The sequence below is a fragment of the Nyctereutes procyonoides genome, unplaced genomic scaffold, assembly GCF_905146905.1.
Source record: "Nyctereutes procyonoides isolate TBG_1078 unplaced genomic scaffold, NYPRO_anot_genome, whole genome shotgun sequence".
NCBI lineage: Eukaryota > Metazoa > Chordata > Mammalia > Carnivora > Canidae > Nyctereutes > Nyctereutes procyonoides.
Window position 1 is genome coordinate 16,945,548 of NW_026575041.1, and position 6,082 is coordinate 16,951,629.

The window sequence follows — 6,082 nt, forward strand, 5'->3', positions numbered from 1 at the left end:
CCTGGGCCAAAGGCAGGGGCCAAACCGCTGCGCCACCCAGGGATCCCCCTCATCTTGTCTTCTTAATTGCACGCATTGGGACGGCTACCTGCTCTCTTACTCATACTGGAAAACTGAGATGTCGTCAAGACCCCGTTTTCTTCCTCAGCCCCGTATCATACCAGCCCCGATATCTCTCAGCTGTATCTTGCCCTCCCTGGTCCTAATTTGTGCTTCCTCAGTTCAGACCCCTAGAATCCCCAGGGAGTTCCTCCAATTATCTCTGCCTTTTGACTAGCCGCACAATGGTTTCTAAAGCACGCTCTCTAAATGATCCATCTACGGCACATCACCGGAGAGCCTTGTGATGGCATATGCTTGACAAGTAAATAGGCGGCCTATGTGATGTGTCAGGGTCTGATACTACTCTGTAGAACAATAACAAAGGGAAGAGGAAAGGAGGGCCGTGGGGTGGGGATGAGAACAGAGGATGCCCCGGATCTCAGAAACAGGGCCCGGTAATTGGTTGCAGCCTGGCCCACTTCGCTCCAAGAGCCACCTCTTGAGTGAGCACCAGCGGGGCTAACTTGCAACAGGTGAGTTGGAAGAGGGGAGCCAAGGAGTCACTCTTCATGGAAGCGCTTCTCAGCGTGCACTTCATCAAGCACTTAGTAGGTGGATGAAATTGGCTGCATAAAGGAATTTCGATGCTGGTACAAAGAAGGAGGGGGAAGGGCGAAACGAAGGTCTGTGGGCTCGGTGAATTGGCAAGGCTAAGCCCTAGGTACAGCAGACTGATCTGTCGTGAGGCAGAGAATCGGTGAGACTCAACAGAAGAGGGAAAAATGGGTTTATATTCTGAGGAGCCCAGAGTCCTGGCTGGGTTATGTGAATTTCAGGAGAGAAGCAATCAGAGCTGGTTGCTGGACGAGGCCGCCCTGTCACCGTGAGGAGCAGCATCATAGAGAGACCCGAAAGGGAGCACAGGGCTGTTCGTCAGTGACTCCAGGAGCATACAGCCCGGAATGGCTCACGAGAGGGAGCCCCTCAGAAGAAACTGTGCCGTTAGCCGGATGTGGAACTCCTCCAGCTAAAAACTGAGGAATGGTGTGTCGGGGCCCTGGACATTCCGCTGCATGGAAATTCTTCCTCTCAGCTGAAATCTATGTTCCCTCAAACTTACATCATTCGTTTCCAGAAATGTATTTCCTTCACTGGGCCTGCTTTATTGGGAGGGCATTTCCCCTCCAGGGGACACTACAATTTTTACCCTTCCCTCATACCTTGTTGAAAGGAGACAGGTTGGTGAAATGGTTTACAAATGTGGAAAAGCCCACAGTTAAAATTGCGCATCTAAAAGCAAATGGTCATCTGTTTGGGCTCTCTGAAAATCAACACGATAATAGTTAGGTTAATCTTTGGTCATAGCAGTCTGCCCTCTAGTTTCGCTTTCTTGATTTAGACCTCTTGATTCGTCCCTTTATCTTCTTTCAGCCCAGGCATACCTGGGAATGAGACGTGGGCACTCCTCTGGACAGGCTCAAGCGCTGTCCAGGGAGGGGCGGCCCCTTAGCAGCGTGCGTATGATCTGTCACTTTGTGTTGGGATCGTGTGGGTAACTCATTTCCCCTTGTACTCATTATTGTAATTATTTTCAGAAATAAGTGCATCGTTTGGCCATGAAAACCTCTCGTGACTGAATATGTCCTTGTACGCATATTTGCAAGATGAAGAGTGAATTATACTGGAAAACTTAAATATGACCCAGGCTCTCAATGAGTCAGTTACTCACTAGGTGAAAAGAAGGATATAGGGAAAAAAAATCAAAAAGTGACCGGAGCGATGCTCAGATTTAAGGTAAATCATCTAATGCCACAAAACATTATACATTTATTCAACATCTTTAATTTTTGACAGCTTGAAATAGATTTCAGGTCATGTATATTTTACTAGGTCTGGGTGTTTTTCTTTCTAGTTTTTCAAAAGGGCATATATTACTCACGTAATGGAAAATGTGAATGAATGTGTACCTCTTACCAACAGAATCATTTCTGCAAGAAACATCCAACAAAAATGCTACAAATATTTTTGAAGCAAAATCACAGTATGAATAGCTGCTGTTAAATCTGAGAGCTCCCGTTTTTAGCTACCAAAAATAACGCTACTACGAATACTTGAGTTCAAATCTTTGTACAGACATGTGTTTTTGTTCTCTTGGGTACACACCTGGTTGTGGAATTTCTGGGCTCTCTGGTAAACTATGTCACTATTTTAAGAAAGCCTTCAGAATGCCTTTTGCAAGGGTGCTGCATAGGGGCCATCTGGGCAGACGCGCCTGCATTTCCCATCACTCCCTTCTCCCCACTTAAGATCACAAAAAGCCACAGCAGCAGGTCCACAGGCTGAACTTCCATCCTTGCGCTACCTAAAAGCATCATCATTCAGGAACAGGGCCTACGGCCCAGGCTCTCAGAGCACGGTCCCGCCATCAGCTCCAGCACCAGCTCCAGCACCAGCGTCTTGGAATTTGTTAGACGGGCAGACTCTGCAGCCTCACCCCACACCTACCACCTCAAGAGTGTGTGTGATCGAGGCCCAGGGCTCTGTGGTCTAACAAGCCCTGCAGGTGATTCAGATGCGCCTCCTAGATTAACGCAGTCTCCGTGTTAATCTCTGAAAAGGATTCTTTCTCAGAAAGCAAACGCAGCACAGCTGGGAAGGGAAGCTGCTTTGCCCTCTCCCACTCAAATCCTCCCCTTCCTGAACCTAGACAGTGTAGGCAGAGATCCAGAGCATCAGCTCCGGGTGGTGGGGGCAGACAGGGACAAACAAGGGCAGTTCCTGGAGGAGAAGCAGCAGCTGGAAGGTGAGCAGAGGGAGGTGCGTAAAACAAGATTGCCTTGCTTCTGGTTCCTGTTTGTTGTTCTTTCCCTGTCATTTTCCTGAAGGCTTTAGTCAAAGTTCCGGCCTCGTCTCTGCCCCCGCTTTGGAGGTGGGACCAGCTTCACCAAGCATATCCATTGGAACACGCACACGCTGCCCCGTGGTCACCTCGGTGGGGACAGTGGTCATCCAGAAAGCCTTCAAAGAAGTGGAACTGGAGAACCACCTTCTGCCCCTGGAGACGTGCCTCCAGAGCCCCCTGGCAGGTTCTGACTTTCATCTCTGTTACTGAAAGAGGCTTCCTGCTGCTCATGCAGAGGTCTGTGAATCCGGGCTGCACAGCAGTGTACCTCTGCTCTCCTAACACAGCTGCACACGTGTGTGTCCGTTACTTGTAAGATGCAACATAATGAAAGAAGTACATGAAATCATCGTAGCCCTTAATACAGACATAGTTTTTCTTAGTGATCTTGTCTATATCTGGTAATATTTTTGGTTACTTTTTTTCACTTTTGTGATCCATGGAAAGGTAATGTTCTTCACGAAATTAGCCAAAATATTGGCCAATTGCTGTTTCCCAAGGTTATCCTCCTGACTTTAGATAGGTTGGGGAGCCACAGGAAGTTTTACTTGAGATCTATTATTTTTGTGGACATGACTGTGGAGTAGGGGTGGGTCTTGGAACCCTAATTGTGAGCAACACATGAAATCTCCTTCTTAGATTATATCCGCTCTGTTCATTTTCCCACATCATTTTTTTCCCTTGGTGATTTTAGTGTTTTAAAAACCTTTTAGGGCTTTTCCTGGCTCTTCTACTTATTACTGACTCAAATTTGGGTTTTCTCTCAATTTCTTGCTGGATTTTTACCGCTTGCTACTTGTCTACTTCTCCTTCCATTCTTCTCTTTTTTGCCCTTCTCTCCAGAGTGCTCCCTCTTTATCGTCATTCTGTTTATATACTTGACAACACTAATGGTGAACACTTGGGCAAGGCCCTGGTCCAATGTCCCCCTGTGAGACAGGTACTTGTTTTGCAAATGAGGAAATGAGTATCTAAGGTCTGGGCTGGTTAGTGGTGAGGCTGGGCCTCTAACTCGGTAGTTCAACTTCTGGAACTACTCCTAATTATGATGCCATATTACTCTCAGCTGTTTTATCCCCTTTAGGTCTTAAGAAACAGTAGCTTTGTGCCAATTCCTTGAAATGGATTTTTTTAAACCACCTTTAAGTAATTTTTAAATGTACAGGAAATGTTGCATGTTGCCTCCTCTATCAGTATTCCATATTTTCTACAAGTTGGCTGCTGTTCCCTAAGGATTATCTTCTTCTCGGATTCATGGGTTCATTCAGCTAAAGTAAAGGCAGTTAACTTAGCAGAGGTGCTATTTGAACTTCTTTCTCTATACTTCCCACAGCACCACTGGAAGCCTTTTTGGCTCGAACTACCCATTTCCCTTTTGCACTGCTTTCCCTCAGTTCCTCTCTAGTCCTGATGCTTCTCTTGTCCCACTCTCATTTCTATTTCTTTACCTGTACATTACTTTTCTTCCTCTATTCCTGTTCACATAATCCCAAATACCTCTTGCCCTATTAGAGATGATCTCCTCATATGTTCGTGAGGACCTTCACTCCAGTTATTTGAAATGAAGTCATGCCACACGAATAGGACTGAACATTTTGAGAACCCTCACCTTTTGCCTCATTCCCCCGAACCTTACATCTTAATTGCTAGATCTCAGGCAAGAACAGCAGCCCCAATTTCTCACTCTGGAACACTTAGATGTTCAGTTCATCTCATGTGGTGGACATGAAGAGGAAGAACAGAGCCCTGGAATGTGGGTAGAGACACTCTCGACCTTTGTACTGGGTCTGGACTGAAGGGAGAAGGACTTCAGAATGATTCTATCAGACCTCATGGTTCAGTAGAATGAGAGGATAGAAGCCATATAGGGATATAGCCAGAGGCTGTGGTAAGGTAGAGCTGCCCCCTTCAGTGCAGAATGTTAATACAGACATTAGATTTTAGCAATAGATGATATGTCTCTGAACCAGCATCAGCCTTCATGACACAGGAGAGTGGGAGGTCACAGGGGCCAGCCTGACTGTCCCTTCAGAGGACGGACAGCACAGGGGCCATGAGAATAGAGCAACCACTGTCTGAAGGTGTCGCTGAGGTTTTTCTCTCCTCAGGCCACACTTACCAGTAAGATCCAGATTCCAGTAGCACAGTTATTCCTCCATATCCTTGCCAATGTCTGGTGTGATCTGTTTTGTTGCTTTAGCTTGATTTTAATGTTAGCTAATCCATTGAATGTGAAGTTGGATCTCATTGTGGTTTTAATTTGCATTTCCCTAATGACTAATGATATTTTAGCATTTTTCCCTATGCTTATCTGCCCATTGTGTATTTTCTGGGGTGAAGTGTCTGTTGAATTTTTTGCCTACATTTTTAGTTGGTTTGTTGCCTGTTTATTCAGGTTTGAAAAATTTTTAACAGATTTTGGACAGAAATCTTTTATCAAGTGTATGATTTACAAATATCTTCTTTTAATCTGGTGGCTGTCTTCTCACTGTCCAAATAGTATCCTTTTAAAGAGCAGATGTCTTTCATTTTGATGATGTTCAATTTATTAATATTATTAATTTTTATGGATCATGATCAAGGATTTTTAATCTGTATCTTCTAACAGCTTTTAAAATAATTTTACATTTTACATTTATATCTATGATTCGTCTTGAATTAATTTTTGCATAAGGAGTGAAGCTTAGTTGAAGGTTAAGTTTTTCTTGCATTTGCATGCCCAGTTGTTCTAACATCATTTGTTGCAAAAACTCTCTCCTTTGAATTAATTTGACAGCTTTGTTCAAAAAGCAACTATCCATATCTACATAAGTCAATTTATGAACTCCATTCTTTTCCATTGTATGTGTGTCTCTTTATCAACATTGTACTGTCTTGATTACCATAGCTTTTTTTTAAGATTTTATTTATTTATTCATGACAGACACACAGAGAGAGAGAGGCAGAGACACAAGCAGAGGGAGAAGCAGGCCCCATGCAGGGAGCCTGATGTGGGACTCGATCCCAGGTCTCCAGAATCACACCCCAGGCTGAAGGCGGCGCTAAACCACTAGGCCACCAGGGTTGCCTGATTACCATAGCTTTATAGTCGGTTTTAAAATTAGAAAATTATGGGTTAGGGAAAAATTAAAATTAAAA